We start from the raw sequence: 17,567 nt of genomic DNA, 5'->3' as shown, positions 1-17,567 counted from the left end.
TGCACGCAATTTCCATAATAAGGTCTGAGTGTCTGGACGGTTGAACTTCTTTTTCACGACTTGCCTTATCAAGGATAGCATCCGGATAGGAACACACATCGTCCGAACGGTTGAAGCTGTCTTCCCATATCTGTGTCTGAGACAGAAACCCTATTACTTGTGGAACACTAAATGGCATCCGGACGGTATTGCCACGTCATCCAGACAGATGCACTTGAACGCTAGATTCTTCTCGAACTCTGAATAGCAGCCAAATGATTTGCCATTACGTCTGGACGGATGCAACCTTGAACAGTTCAAAGCCTCTGGACACAGAGGGACGTCCGGACGGAAAGTTCTCGTCTTCTGGACCGATGATGCTTTGACAGATGAGCGTTCGGATGGTATATAACGTCGTCTGGACGGATGCAAGGGAACTGAACTGACTATTTTGAATTATGCACAGAGTCTTCTTGAAGCTCATAATTGAAGTGTAGACTCTGAATAAAACAGCAACCCTGTGAAAGCAGCAACATTACATAGAAGTGATTTTGTCCAATAGAATGCAGCCAATACAAAAACTAACAAACTCCCCCTTTGGCCATTCTAGGACAAAAATCACTTGACTGGGTTAAAAATACATTTCCAGTCCAAAACTAACATATACTCCCCCTTTTTTGTCTTGAAGGGACAAAGGATAAACAGAGTATAGAAAGACCACAGTAGTAAAATACTCCCCATTGATGTCTTAACAGGACAAGGGTAAACAGAGTATACAAAATCCACAAACAAAAATGTTAGTATTTTGGCCTCGTTCTGTTTTTGGACAAAATCACTTAAATGTAAAGATGCTATAAACAAGGATTCCACTATTTTAGAGTCTGCAAGTCAGAAAAAATTCAAGTTCCCTGTATGCCGTAAGGACGATCGAGCCATCCCGTCCGGACGCCTATCTGTCCATTGATCCATCCGTCCGAAGGACGTGTCATCCCGTCCTGACGCTAGACAGACCAGCATCATCCGTCCGGACGAAGTGTTCATTCCGTCCAGACCCCATACTGTATCGAGAGGTTTCTGTTCCAGCTTGCATCCGTCCGGACGTTTCAGCAGCATGTCCAGACGCCTCCCAGTACTCGATCAGTTTCTAATTTCTTTCCAAGTTCCAAGAAAGGGAAGATCAATCAACCGTCCGGACAATGTGGTATCCCGTCCAGACGCGCGTCTCCGTAAGGCAAGAATCGCAATTCAAATATGACCGTCCTGACGTCTGATAGCTGTGGTTCGGACACGCATGCATCAAAGAAGGAAATTGCCGATTCGACTTCAACCGTCCGGACGACTGCTTATCATGGTCCGGACGCGCAAATATGGAAATTGCGTGTTGAAGAATAGCCGTCCGGACGCTAATCCCCCATGGTCTAGACGCTCGAGAGCCTTATAAGGAAATTACTTGCAACGGACGTGCGACCGTCCGAACGATGTGCCATCCCGTCCGGACGATGTCCTTAAACAGAAAAGATTTCTCCGCTGGAATTTCGGAAAATCTATTCGCACAGTTGTCCGTCCGGACGGCCCATGTCCACCGTCCGGACAATGCCTAGGTATATTTTGCCTGACGCTCATTTGAGCCCCCAACTTATAAATAGAGGCCCCTGGGCACTGTGAACTGCAAGAATTCGGTATTGAATTCTTCACTTGCTTAGAGACGTGATATTTCCTCTGAAGCCGTTTTACAAGTGTGCTGTGCTGTAAACCGAAGTCTATCTTAGAGGTCGGCTCTAAGGTAAGGAGTTCCATTGAAGACCCCTTCAGGTAGATGAACCTAGTTGGGAAGCATTCGTGTTGAGTTACACGTCAGAGATCAAGGTACGACCACTGCATCGGTACATGTGAGTGTTACTGTCTTGTATATAGCTATGTCTTCTGAATAGTGGAATTCCTGGGTTTGGCTGCCTCGGAGTGGTTTTTCTCTTAACTGAGTTTCCACTTCGTCAACAAAAATCTGTGTGTCATTTTCTTTCCACTGTGCTTTAATTTTTGTTGACACTTATGCACATACTTTATTTTTAGAAGTCAATTCAAATTTTCAGTTGGTATCAGAGCTTGGTACACTCTAAGAAGATTAAATTTCTTGAGTGTTGATTTTTTTTACTTCTACTATGTCTTTATTGAGTATGGATAAAATTGCTTCTATTTCACATGATATGTCTGTTCATAAGACCATGTTCATTAAACCTATCATGTCTCGTACTCAATCTACTTGTAAGGGTAAAGGGGATAATCAATCTATACCTACTTGTCATCACTGTGGTATTGTTGGTCATATTCATCCAAACTGTTTCCAAATTTGGTCACAGAAACCTTGGAAGAAAACCCTTGTCCCTAGGAAAGATGAACCAAGTTTTAAAGAACAAGTTAAAGTATTAAGTGATCAAGTGAAACTCATTAGTGAGAAGTTAGCATACCTCACCCCTAATGAGCAAAAATCTGTCCTGGTTAATGAACAAAAAACTTCCAAACAAGTTTGGGTCAAAAAGGAAGATAATCTGTGTTTAGTTTCTCATACTGCACTAAAAATTCTTGATACTTGCTTGTGGTATTTGGATAGTGGTTGTTCTAAACACATGACAGGTGATAAGACTTTGCTAAAAGAAGTTCAAATGGGCAAAGGTGGGCAAATCACCTATGGAGATGGGAGTCAATCCAGAGTCATTGGTAAAGGGATCATCGACATTCCAGGCCTCAGAACATCTCAAGAAACTCTGTATGTAGAAGGACTCAAGGCAAATCTCCTCAGCATCAGCCAGTTTTGTGATAATGACTTGGTGGTGCAATTCTCCCAGAAGTAATGCAATATATTTGACAGCAGTGGCAGATGGCTCGTGGGAGGAGAAAGAACTGCTGACAACTGTTACGGCCTTCCTAGTTTGGCTGTAGATCCTCAGATTTTCTGCAACAAAGCAACCATAGATGACAGTGAGCTATGGCACCAGAGGTTAGGGCATCTCAATTTCTCCGATATGTTGAAAATTGCAGGCAAAGATGTTGTTAAATGCCGGCCCAAAATGGAGAAGACTGGAGAAGGAATCTGTGGTCCCTGTCAACTAGGAAAATAAACTCGAGCAGCCCATAAGAAGACCTCAGGTATCCTAATGATGAGTGCCAAATATTGTCTATTTGGACCCCTTGATTTACATAAGTTAGACCTTTAGCCTTGTTATTTTCTGATGCTTTGGTTAGTTTTTGTGTTTTTATGTTTTGTAGGTTAATAAGTGAGGAATGGCAAAATTCATGTGGAATTGCTTGGAAAATTCAGAAGTTCTGAAGAACTCAATCGATCGAACTTAAAAGTTGATCGATCGAATTTTGCCCGAAGTCGATCGATCGAAATTTCCCAAAACTTACTTTTGCAGAAGCGCGCCAGAACACCCAATCAGGAGCTTCTCCATGACAAAAAGCAGTTCTCCCTCTGATTTTCGCAGCAGAACACGCTGGTTGCATGACCTTGGTTGTCTCTAGCAAGAGAGGAACCCTAGAGGGGGTTAGAGGAGTCATTTTACATGGGTTTCTAGTCCTAATTTCCCTCTATAAAAGCCATAGCCATACCTCCTTGTTGAGAGAGGTCAGAGAACAGTAGATAGGTTTTGATTTCGTGCATTTTGTAGTGTATTCCAGTAGCTTTTGTTCTTAGACACTTTCTTTTTGTAAAGCTTTCCTTTTATTTCCATGGTTGTTCTTCATTTTCTTGTGGTGTTCTTAGTCATGGAAGGCTAGTAACCTCAACTAAGGTTAAGGATGAAACCTTTCCATTGATGACACTCACACTCTTGTTATAATACTTGCACATTTGATGATATATCATATTTGTTATTCAAGTTCCATTCATTTAAATGCTTTATCTTTTGCAATGAATGTGGTTGTTGGTAGATATAGGACATTTAATGTGTTTCAACCGATGAATACATTGTTTTATTGGTTTGAATGATGATGTCCATTGTGATTTGTTCATTGAATGGATACATTGGATGATTTGATTTCAAATGGGTACTCTTTGTGATTTATCTTTGAGTTGGATTCATTTAATGGTTTTAGAGTATGTGGTTGAGAAACTTGAATGACACCCTAAGCTTAATGTTCTTTGGGTGGTCATGTGGAAACCAAGAGTGTGAGTTGTTGGATTTGGTTTGGTAGATTCCTTAGCCTTAGTTCCTTTTAATTTGCATATTTCATTCCATCTCTTTTATTTAGTCTTTTGCTCTTGAATTAATCCTCAAACCTTTGGAACTAGGTTAAAATAAGGTTGATTAAACAAGACACCAACATTTGACCATTTCCCTGTGGATTCGACCTCGCACTTGTACACACTATATTGCAAACGATTCGTGCGCTTGCGAGTATTCATTAAAACACACATCACCTAACTTCCAAAAATTTGGAATTACTGCACATGGATCTCATGGGTCCCACTAGAACTGCTAGTCTAGGTGGAAAAAGATATATTCTGGTTATTGTTGATGACTTCTCTCGATATACATGGGCTATTCCTATTCGGGAAAAATCTGATGCCTTTGATACAGCCCAACAATTGTTCAAGAAAATTCAAGTTGAGCAAAATTGCCAGATTGTGAGAATTCGCAGTGATCATGGAAGAGAATTTGAAAATTCCAAGTTCGAAGAATTCTGTCGCTCATATGGAATCAAGCAGGAATTTTCTTCTCTTATCACTCCTCAGCAGAATGGAGTTGTTGAAAGGAAGAACAGGGTAATTCAAGAGATGGCTCGTGTGATGATCCACTCAAAAAATCTTCCTCAACACTTCTGTGGAGAAGCTGTAAACACTGCCTGTCATACCATCAACAGGGTCTACCTTAGGCCTGAAACAAACAAGACTCCCAATGAAATCTAGCGAGGTAAGAAACCCACAGTGAAGTATTTTTAAAACTTTTGGAAGTAAATGTTATATACTTCGTGACAGGAAAAATCTGGGGAAATTTGACACCAAGAGTGATGAAGGTATATTCTTGGGATATTCCACAAACAGTCGTACATATAGAGTCTTCAACAAAAGAACAGAGACTATGATGGAATCAATAAATGTAGTAGTTGATGATGAAGAAGCTCAGAGACCTATCAGCATGAAGGAAAAACAGCTCGATTCAGCTGAACCTTCAACAGCCCCAACTGATATCATTGATCCTGCTCCAAAAGAGTCTCCAGATGAATCTCCTTCAGGCCCTTTGACCGCCCTCACTTAGAAGAATGCTCATTTTCAATGGAACGATAAGTGCGAAGCAAGCTATCAAGAGCTAAAAAAAAGAGGTTAGTAACTGCACCTATCCTTGTACTGCCAAGAGAGTCTGAGAAATTCATAGCTTTTAGTGATGCCTCTCTTAAAGGACTAGGGTGCGTACTCATGCAGCAAGATAAAGTTATAGCTTACGCCTCTAGACAGTTGAAGGACCACGAGAGAAACTATCCTACTCATGACCTTGAACTAGCTGCTGTGTTTTTGCTTTAAAAATTTGGAGACATTATCTTTTTCGTGAGAAGGTAGAAATTTATACTGATCATGAAAGTCTAAAATATATCTTCTCGCAAAAAGAATTGAATATGAGGCAGCGTATGTGGTTAGAATTTTTAAAAGACTACGACTGCTATATTCTATACCATCCAGGGAAAGCAAATGTAGTCGCAGACGCTTTGAGTAGGAAATCGCAGGGTGCATCAACGAACTCAACGCCTACCCCTAATCAACTCGCCAAGCAATTGGGAATGATCCAGCTGAACGTGGTGCCAAGCGTGAAGGATGCCGTCCTAGCAACCTTTTTGTCCGTCCATCAACTGCTTATAGGTATTCCTAAAGGTATCACCAATGAAGGGAGTCATGCGGTTTGGTAAAAAGGGAAAGCTAAGTCCAAGGTATGTCGGTCCCTTTTTAGTGACGGAGGTCGTAGGTCTGGTCGCCTATAGAGTTGAATTACCATCTAACCTAGCTGGTGTACATGACGTATTCCACGTTTCCAAGCTACGAAAATACGTGCACGACCCGTTACACGTGATAGACTTTGAACCCTTACAAGTTCAAGCGGATTTGAAATATGAAGAGAAGCCGATGCAGATCTTGGATCGAAAAGTACAACAACTGAGGACAAAGACAATACCACTAGTAAAAGTTCTATGGTAGAACCATGAAGTAGAAGAAGCTTCTTGGGAGTTGGAACAAGAGATAAGGAGCAAATACCCGTACCTATTTCCATGAGCCACTTTGAAGTAGGTATGTTTAATACTTTCGTGATTTATGACGTTGTATTTATAATTAAGTAACTTTTACGGTAGTAATTGTGTTTAAAATAGTTTGCAAGTAGTAGCTGTGAATACATACTATAGTCGGTATGTCAAGCCCATAAATAGATCATGGTACTATATAAAACCAAATATCCAGGTGAAGATAGTATGATTTGAAAAACATTATTTTCTTACACCCTTTTTGATAATTGTCAAATATCATGGAGTTAACATAAAGTTGAAAACTCTGTACATCAAACCATACCTCAAGATCAACCAGAGAGAGAGTTTCCTCAGTCCTCCACTAAACCATGTCTCAGTGACTTTGAAGATAATTAAGGTAAGTAACATCTCTGCTTAAAATTTTTCTTACTTAGTGTAAATTTTTTCTTTTAGCATAACTTAGTTTACAAATTTCGGGGACGAAATTCCGATAAGGTGGGTAGGATGTAACGCCCAGTAATTTCAAGCTCTTAAGAAATCATTGATATTGTTAAGGAGACAATATTTACATGTTTTTATAAGCAAACCTAAAGTTGCTTTGAAAAAAAATTAAAAGATCAAAACCTAAAAACCCTTAAAAACCTAAAAGTAGCATTTAAGCTTTAAACTTTGATTAAACCGAAAACAGGTCAAACAGACTCAGATTTAGATAATTCAAAAACCATTGTGCTTACGAAAGAAAAATCTATCATGTGGCAAAAATTAGTAAAAAGTCCACCAGTTGACTTTTTGACCCGAGCCTAAATAACCCAACTGTCGATATTAAATGAAAAACTGTCAAGAAAAATATCTCCATGCTTCTAGAAACATTTATGTGTAAAAAACAAGAGTAATGATGAAAGGATAGGATATCTCAAAAGTAATCATGACAAGAAAGAAAAATCAATAAAGCAAGTGTGAACGCTGAAAGTGGATAAAAGATATTTTGGCTTTATAGACAGAAACTTTGACTTGACCAAAACTACGTCAAAACAATCTCAAAATGAGACGAACCAAAAAGGGAAAATGTTTGTCTTGAAGTCCTCTATCTACCCTCAAAATTTCACGTTAATCGGAGTCATTTGGACAAAAATCCCAAAATGCAATTAGATAATAAAGCAAGGACTTATTTGCAAGAACTTATCCAATAGGGTAATTCTTTTATTACATTTTGCACCTCAATACCCCTACCTTCCTCCTATAAATAAGCATGCAAGGCTCATTATTTTTCCACACAATCCAAGACAACTTTCTTGAAAGCTTTGTGCTTTGGTTTTCTCTCCCTTTTTCTCTCCTTCTACCACACAACCACTTTGGTGTTCTTGAAGTTATTTTTTCTCTCCAAATCAATTTGGTAAGTAAATATTGACACTTCTTCCTTATTATTTGATTTCATTACTTTTTATGAATTGTTTAAAAGACCCAATAAGCTTAAGAGATAAAAGAATTAAAATAAAGGGTAATATAAACTGCTTTTACATTTAATTGTTCTCATGACTGATCTTATGACTTTCATGAGTTGATCGTATTTATATTTCGTATTTAAATTTCATTGTCCTCATGACTGATCTTATGACTTTCATGAGTTGATCGTATTTATATTTCGTATTTAAATTTCATTGTCCTCATGACTGATCTTATGACTTTCATGAGTTGATCGTGTTTATATTTCGTATTTAAATTTCACTGTCCTCATGACTGATCTTATGACCTTCATGAGTTGATCGTATTTACTCTTATTGTCCTTATGATATATTTTAATCCTTCAAGTTCATATTTGGTGGTATTGGTCATATAGCCTCGTCATCAAATTATGAACCAAGGTTTTACGATTATTGTAAGTGATCGTCTCAAATATAATGAAGTGATGGATAATAATAAATATAAAGAGATGAGGGTCTATAAACAATGATTTGTTTGATAGATAATTGATTTGTATATTATTGTGTGGATGGATTTTTATACAGAAAAGAAGTTTAAGGACTACACGGGGAAGAGTGTAAGTATGGATGTACTTACTGAGGAATGATTCTATGTTTCATTAGGACTGTGTGGTGTGTGTTTATTGCATGTGGTTGTTCATGCATTGCATGTTGTGTCCAATTAATATAACGGCTGATGAGATAGCCATCAACAAGCTGATGTAGTAGAAAGTGGAAGGAAGGCTAGTCAGTGGATCCAAGGGGTTCATAGTGACCCAGGGGTGTCCGAAGTCCTAATATATAACTAATGCTGGGACCAATAGGATTCCAGTGCAAACAGGTAAGACTTTAAGTGTGAGGCAAAGGACATGAACGGGTTTGGATACCTAAGAACGAGAGGTCTGAAGTAAGATGATCATAAAACACAAATTAAATGGTTACTACGATGCATATTCATACAACTCTTGCATTTATATTATTTATGGACTGTTATTAATCTGATGGTAACTTAGATATGAAAATGGATGACTCACTTGTTTCTCTATGTAAATATGATGATGTCATATTTGCATAGTTACCGATGCAGATCTAGAGAATGAAGGCATGGATCCATATGCCAGTTTTGATGGTTTTTGAAACCATCAACGAACTATCATGTGCTAGCTTAGAAATTACTAGTTGCGCTTATATGTGTTTTGTTTTATGGCATGTAAATATTTATAACAATGTCATGTTCGACATGTTTTATGTTATATGCTTATGTGCCGCCTGTGGCACTAATTTTGATGCACCTAGTGTGCATATAGGATGTAAAGATAAAACTAAGTAACTTTTAATAAACATATCGAGGTATTTCAGTCAGCTCTAAATGTGTTATGCTATCAATTCCTAAGGCTTTAGAAGAAAAAAATATATATTCCGCTGCGAGAGTTTATCTCTGATGTAGTAATGTCACGTGGAAACCGGAGGTTTCTGCTTACGAATTTGCAGGCTCAAATTTGGGGCATTACACAAGTTAAGCAAACTGCAAAAGGCATCTTCATTTCTCAGTCTAAATATGCTAGGGATCTGGTCAAACTTTTTGGGTTGGATGGAAAAAGTCGTGCTCACACTCCCATGAGCATCAGTGTCAAGATCAGTAGTGATCTTGTAGGCAAATCTATTGATTCATCACTTTACAGGAGTATGATAGGGAGCCTCTTGTATCTTATAGCCAGCCGACCAAACATTGCTTTCAGTGTGGGTGTTTGTGCTCGTTTTCAACCAAATCCTAAGGAATCCCATCTCACTGCAGTTAAGCATATCATCAGGTATGTAAATGATACCCTCTCTTATGGTATATGGTATTCTAGAGAAACAAATCTTGTTGTTGCAGGATACTCTGATGCAAATTGTGCTGGAAATGCTGATGATAGAAAAAGCACCTCTGGAGGATGCTTCTATGTGGGGAACAATCGGTAGCTTGGATGAGCAAGAAGCAAGCATCTATTTCTCTCTCCACTGCTGAGGCTGAGTATATTGCTGCGGGTAGCTGCTGCACTCAATTATTGTGGATGAAGACGCTGCTGGGGGACTACAGATTTTCTCAAGATACTATGATTATCAACTGTGATAATACTAGTGCGATTAATATCTCAAAGAATCCCGTTCAGCACTCTCGGACTAAGCACATTGACATCAGACATCACTTTTTACGTGATCTGGTGGAATCTGAGGTGGTGTCTCTCTCATTCATTCCCACCGAAAATCAATTGGCTGATATACTTACCAAACCTCTAGATGGTAGCAGGTTTGAGTCTCTTCGTAAAGCCATTGGTGTTTGTGCCATGTCCTAGACATGATGTTCCATGCTAGGATGAGCTCTTTGTCCTCTGATAGCATGAAGTTGTAATAAAAAGTAAAAAAAAAATTAAAAAAAAAAAAAAGAAAAAACAAGAAAAGAAAGGGGGAAGTCTTCATAGCAGGGTAAGTCTTTCACAAGGTATGTCAGCTATTTCATGTATTCTTTCTGGTTTACTAGTTTGTTGAGCATTGATATATTATGTTTACATGTGGGTGAAAACATCAGTCTGACATGTACAAAAGTTTTTCCCTGCTCATTGTTTCTGTTTGATAGTCGCTTGTCTCATGTGATAACCTCATGCACTATCCTAGACTCCCCAAAGGTATGCATTTTTCCTTCTCTGACTATTTGCTTCTAGAAATTCTGAACAAGAGAAGAGGCTTGTGATAAGATGGTCAATTTGACCACAGGCTAGTTGAACCTAGCATCCATAAATTTTGGCATTTCCTCTAGCTTGCAGCACCATAAGAATTGAGCAATTATTCGTATGAATTTTGTGCTTTAAAAATTGTCTATTCACTGCTTCTATACTAAATTTGCAATATACCTTGCCCTCTATGAGCAAGTAAAATTTTTATCTTGTCCTTTATGGTACAAGTAAAACAATTCGATGTTGTATCTCAGGGGGAGTGTATCAGATGAGGATGGCTAGGCCCTAGTAAGAGTAAGGTTTGACTTTTGGCTAATCTGTCACGGATTCTCTCTCTTCTTTAGGAAATCCGGTTGCTCGTGTCATGATTTTTCAAACCTTGCGGGATCAGTCTTCACACACACACACGCATTGGATGAGTTGAGCTGCTTATCTTCATTATTTAGGCAAGGTAACTCTTGTTTCTACTATAGTGGTCCATCATCTCCATGTTCTCATAATTCTGACCTGCTCTACAATACTTGTGAAGGTCCTTAACTTACTGCTTTCTTCCTATTCAGCAATTTTTCAGACTATGTTTTTGATAACTGTTGAACTTATATTACTCTGTTTCCCGGGTCCTTCTGAGACCGTTAGGGGGAGTAATTTTTATGACAGTTAGTTTTTATTACTCTGTTTTACCCTTTGTCCCTTTGTGACAAAAAAAGGGGGAGTAATTTTTATTTTCGACCGGGAATGTATTTCCAAACCGGTCAAGTGATTTTTGTCCCAGAATAGCCAAAGGGGGAGTTTGTTAGTATTTTGGCCTCATTCTGTGTTTGAACAAGATCACTTAAATGTAAAGATGCTGTAAACAGGGATTCCACTATTTTAGAGTCTGCAAGTCAGAAAAAATTCAAGTTCCCTGTAAGCCGTCCGGACGATCGAGCCATCCCGTCCAGATGCCTATCTGTCCACTGATCCATCCGTCCGGACGACGTGTCATCCCGTCCAGACGCTAGACAGACCAGCATCATCAGTCCGGACGAAGTGTTCATTCCGTCTGAACCCCATACTGTATCGAGAAGTTTCTGTGCCAGCTTGCATCCGTCCGGACCTTTCAGCAGCATGTCTGGACGCCTCCCAGTACTTGATCAGTTTCTGATTTCTTTCCAAGTTCCAAGAAAGGGAAGATCAATCAACCGTCTGGACGATGTGGTATCCCGTCCGGACACGCGTCTCCGTAAGGCAAGAATCGCAATTTAAATATGACCATTCGGACGTCTGACAGCTGTGGTCCGAACGCGCGTGCATCAAAGAAGGAAATTGCCGATTCGACTTCAACCATCCGGACGACTGCTTATCATGGTCCGAACGCGCACATTACCGATATGGAAATTACGTGTTGAAGAATAGCCGTTCGGACGCTCATCCCCCATGGTCCGGACGCTCGAGAGCCTTATAAGGAAATTACTTGCAGCGGACGTGCCACCGTTTGGACGATGTACCATCCCGTCCGGACGATGTCCTTAAACAGGAAAGATTTCTCCGCGGGAATTTCGGAAAATCTGTTCACACAGTTGTCCGTTCGGACGGCCCATGTTCACCGTCCGGACGGTGCCTAGGTATATTTTGCCTGACGCTCATTTGAGCCCCCAGCCTATAAATAGAGGCCCCTGGGCACTGTGAACTGCAAGAATTCAGTATTGAATTCCTCACTTGCTCAGAGACGTGATATTTCCTCTGAAGCCATTTTACAAGTGTGCTGTGTTGTAAACCGAAGTCTATCTTAGAGGTTGGCTCTAAGGTAAGGAGTTTCATTGAAGACCCCTTCAGGTAGGTGAACCTAGTTGGGAAGCGTTCGTGTTGGGTTACACGTCAGAGATCAAGGTACGACCACTGCATCGGTACATGTGAGTGTTACTGTCTTGTATCTAGCTATGTCTTCTGAATAGTGAAATTCTTGGGTTTGGCTGCCTTAGAGTGGTTTTTCTCTTAACTGAGTTTCCACTTCGTCAACAAAAATCTGTGTGTCATTTACTTTCCGCTGTGCTTTAATTTTTGTTGACACTTATGCACACACTTTATTTTTAGAAGTCAATTCAATTTTTCAAAAAAAATTCTAAAATCCAAAACAATAGGAAAATAGGGAGAGTCTGCAAGTGGCCCAAAACAGAGGAACAAAAATCCTCCAAGCACCAAATCTTGTTGATCCATTGAAATCAAGTAACTGAAAGAAATCCGTATAAAAAGCTGGATTTGTACTACTTTGGCTTCTAGCCCAGGAAGCCGGGAATCGTGGACTGAAAAACCTTCAATCTCTTGATTTTGTAAAGACTAAAACTAATTATCCGTAGATTGACATCCTCTAAGCAACTGGTCTGCTAAATAAATGAGGAGATTCACCACTGAACCTCTAACTGATATAGATTTGAGGGAATACTTCGGAAGGCTCTGCATGAGCTAGGGGAAAAGGCTCGTCTTAAACTTGAGACCTTTTGGAATTTGAACATCCGACTTCAACAACAATCAGTTTTCCAAATGATCCATCTGTCAGATATTGTGCTGGGAGCTTTTGGACGACATATTCCTGAAAAGATTTAAACAGAAATGTTTCCAAAAATAACACCACCAATAAATATTAGATCCTGCTAGTCCCAAAAAGAAAGTGGTATTATGAAAGCTGTCAATTGGATGCCCAAGTATTAAAAAAGAAAAGATTACAATCCAAATGACTCAAATATATCAATATCAACCCAGCACATAGACAAAATAGGATTTTCATGCACAATATCTCAAGAAAAAATTCAAAACACCAAATATTCCAATATTCTAAAAAGCACAAAAACTTAAAAGAATAAAGGAAGATACAGCAAATACCATGGAATGAGAAGAAATGTGTAGAGAATGCCAAAATCTCGGGAGAAATCCGTGAGAAAAACACACAACATGACATGATAAAAATGCAGAGATGTGTGTATGGCAAAGAAAGAGACTCAAGTCTTCAACCTGTAGAGATCCGGTCCAGACGTGTCACTTAACTGTCCAGACGGCTACTGCTAGGACAGCATACGGCAAGACTGCACTCGTCCGGACGTAAGAATAGGTCCGTCTGGATGCTTCACACTGAAAAACTGAAACTGGAAAAAAATTTGCAGAAAAAATATTTTTCCCTAAAGTTAGCTTTAGAGCACGCATATATAATCAATTGATAAAGCAGGTAAGTAGCATTGCAAAAATATGCAAAGATAGAAATGAGAGTTAAGTATTCAATAAGCACAAATTCTCCTGCAGATAGAAATTTTAAATAGATTACTCAACTCATGCATTGTGTGTGTGTATGTGTGAAAGCTTTCTCAATTAAGGTATGAAGTTCACTGATATGACTTAAAGCAACCGGATTTTTTAGACAAGAATGAAAATCAATGAAAGATCAATCAAAAGTCAAACCTTATATAGTACTAGGGCCTAGCCACCCTCATCTAATACACTCCCCCTAAGATGCAGCACCTAATTGTTTTACTTGTACCATGAAGGATAAGGTAAAATTTTACTTGCACCATGAAGGACAAGGCATAAAGCTAATTTAGAACAGAAGCAGTGAATATAAGCATATAGCACAGAAAACTGAAGAATTACTGCTTGATTCTTGTTGGTGCTACAACCTAGAGAGAATGCTAGAATTTTTAGGCTCTAGGTTCAACTAGCATGTTTGTCAATTTGACCATCTTATCAAAAACATCTCTCTCATTAGAATTTCCAGAAGCAAGAACTCAAAGAGGAAAATGATGTACCTTAGGGGAGCCTTGGATAGTGCACATTTTCATTGCATGAGGAAAGTAACTATCTATCATTAAGATGCAACGGGAAAACTTAACAAATATCAGACATAAAGTCTCAATTATATATAAGCATATTCAATTAATGCACACTGAACTGAGATATCAGGCAAAAACATATATAATTTCTGAAAAGCTATCAAAAGAAAAATAATAAAAATTCCGCATATTCTCCCCCAATTTTTTTTTTTTTTTTTTTTGTTGAAAACCAATAAGTAGGAAAACAACAAAGACATGCTTATGGAAAAGGAAATGACATCTAGGTAAAATCAAACCTGTCCTCAGGGAGAGAGGTTTAAAAATACCACGAAAGAAAAGCAGCCGCCCAACGTGCTTTTAACTGTTATCCCCAAAAAAAAAAATATCTGCAGAAGTTTCTCAAGATAACAAGGGAAAATATGGGGGATAGAATAAATGGTTCCTCAAACAGAATGCAAGGCATGAATAACATATGACATGAAAAACAATGCAATGCAAACATACCTGACATGCACTAGGATTTAGGAACCAAAATCCTAGGCATGGTGAGACTTCACCTTTACTAGTTGAGTCCACTCCCTTTCAATGGGTGAATGGTCTCATCATTCTTGACCCATACTTGCTTGACCTGTGGAGATAGTTTTCGGGTCATGTCCATGTTGGCCATACTCCTTAGCATACCTTGCATCAGGCTCAGCAACCCTTCATAGCCATAGTTGCTAGAGGGCTTCTGCGGCTGTCTCTTGTAGCGCCTTGATTTGTTCTTCTTTGATTTGCCACTCTGATAGGCAGGAACAAACTGCTGCCGATGCCGTCAAGCCTGAAGTGTCGTAGAAGGTAGAGTGCCTGATGTAGCTCTTGTTGGCAGCTCCTTCTGATCCTTCGACATGAGGCTGAAGCTGTCAACATTTGGGTCGAATGTGACTGGTGATGCCGCAGTGATGACAGATGGGCAAGCTTCTTTTGTTTGAATGCTTCTTGACATTCTCTGCAGAATTATAGTTAGCATTCATACAAATAACATTAGCCTTACCTTTTTTACGTTTCCTATGTGGAGGGACATATTTTGATAAGGAAGAATCTTCAACTTCACTTTTCCTCAAAGCATCCTGCTTAATCCAAGGCCTATGGGATTTCAACAAATAACAATTTGGCCTAATATGACCAATTTTCCAACAATTATGACAAGTAGGAACAAACTTACCTCGTGTTCCTGATTCCTTGGACTTTGGCATCACATGATTATTTAAGGAAGAATTTTCTAAACAAGCTTGTATCTACTATCATAGGATTAATATCAGTAGAATCTAATTCAGAATCAAAAGCATGTGAAGTAGAAGTACTCATATCATCAACAATTAAAGCAAGCTTGTTAGAAATATCTGAATGAATACAAAGCATGCTTTTCAAATTATCACTTGAGAATTTTTTCAAGAGATCTTTAGATTCTTTTAATTTATTCTCAAGTGTATCAATAATGTCAAATAGCATGGTATTCTCAGATCTCAAAGATTCAATCAAAACAAGTGATTCAGATAACTGAACAATCAAAGACTCTTTTTCTTGCTTCACCTTTTTGAGCTCTTTTGGAGAAACAATTTTATCCAATTTAGCAAAAACTTTAGTGAGCTCAATATCATAATTTTCTTTAGATAACTGAGAGAAATCCATGATAAAAGGATTAATCAAAAAATAGTAGTTACAAAAGATGAGGATCACACTCAGGAAATAAATCTTTAACAGAGTGTACCTTCTCTGATACCAATTGAAAAATAAAGAGACTTTTAACTAACAGTGTGTGTGAACAATGTGTAACAAAATATTAAATGCGGAATTCGAGGAGACAAATATTTTGTTGACAAAGTGGAAACTCAAGTAAAAGAAAAACCACTCCGGGGCAGCCAAACCCAAGATATCCACTATTCAGAAGACAAAGCTAGTTACAAAGTAGTAGCTCTCATATACCCCTGATGCAGTGGTCGTACCTTGAACTCTAACGTGTAACCCGACATGAATGCCTCCCAATCAGGTCTCCTACCTGAAGGGGTCTTCAATGGAATCTTTTACTATAGGGCCAACCCTTAAGATAGACTTCAAATAAGCACAACAATAGCAGACACAATAATGGCAAAAGCTAGAGAGCTAGCAGATCTTCAATATCTCCCTAAACACCCTCTCTAAGTTATAAGGAATTCACCACCTAATTTTGTGTCAAATGCATGCCTAGAGCCTCTTATTTATAGGCTTTAGAAGTCCTAAATCAGGTCAGAATCGGATTCTTTGGCACGCATGTCTAGACGGTAGCCTTGGGCGTCCGGAAGGGCAACTATTTCCGTGTCCGAAAAGCAATTCTGAAAAGTTCTCAAATTTTGGAAGGACCGTTCGGAAGCTTAAGGTTTTCGTCCGGACGATTCTATTGGCCGTCCTGACCATTAAACTACAGTATTTTTTGTTAGCTTTCCAATGACGTGGATTTCGTCCCAATCTTATATTTGACCAAAAAGTTATGATCAAAATACTCGAGGGTGTCGGGACGGCTTGACCTAGAGTCCGGACGGTCAACTAGTTCTTTCTTACTTCAATAATAATATCACTCACAATAGAACGAATCATTGTAGGATAATGTCTATATTGAGGGTGTCGATCCATAGGGAATGTATTGGTTGCATGCATCAAGCTTTAATAAAATCGGTCCTAATTTATCCTTTGGAAAGTATGTTGTTTTTGTGATTTTCAAGTTGTAAACTACTGATAGAAATAAAATTCTACAAAGTAAATTAAAGTTGTATGAAATGATATAGGAAACTAGGGAATTGATTTCACCGCTATCCTTGTACCAATGGCCATCACATTAATATGGGACATTCTTTATAGGCATGATATTACCCGTGTCCGGTTGTCAAGCGCACAACAAGGTGTCAAAATAAATACCATCATTAAAATAAGCATACCCCATCCTAAGATTAGTACGGATCATCTACCTAAGCTAGGGTGTAGCATCATCCGTCTATCCTAGGCATGAGGTATCAAATTTATTAACTTAGCTACATGCAAACAATGATTAAGTGTAGCCCATCCTAAAATTAGTACAAATCATCTACCTAAGCTAGGGTGTAGCATCATTTGTCTATCCTAGGCATGAACTATCAAAACCTCTTGTTGCATGTTCAAATAATACCATTGCATAACCATTACATTTACCATCTTTTGAACAATAAACATAATTTGAGCACAATCAAAATGATAAGCTTTCTAGATAAACATTTCATCATGATTGCATTTAACTTTAAAACCAATTACAAAAATGTAATTCTCATAGTTATACAATCATCAATGCCCAAAATAAATATCCCAAAATAAAACACAATTAAGCCATTGTTACTTGGATA

The sequence above is a fragment of the Alnus glutinosa genome, chromosome 9 (genome assembly GCF_958979055.1).
Source record: "Alnus glutinosa chromosome 9, dhAlnGlut1.1, whole genome shotgun sequence".
Classification (NCBI taxonomy): Eukaryota; Viridiplantae; Streptophyta; class Magnoliopsida; order Fagales; family Betulaceae; genus Alnus; species Alnus glutinosa.
This window is presented reverse-complemented; position numbering follows the sequence as displayed.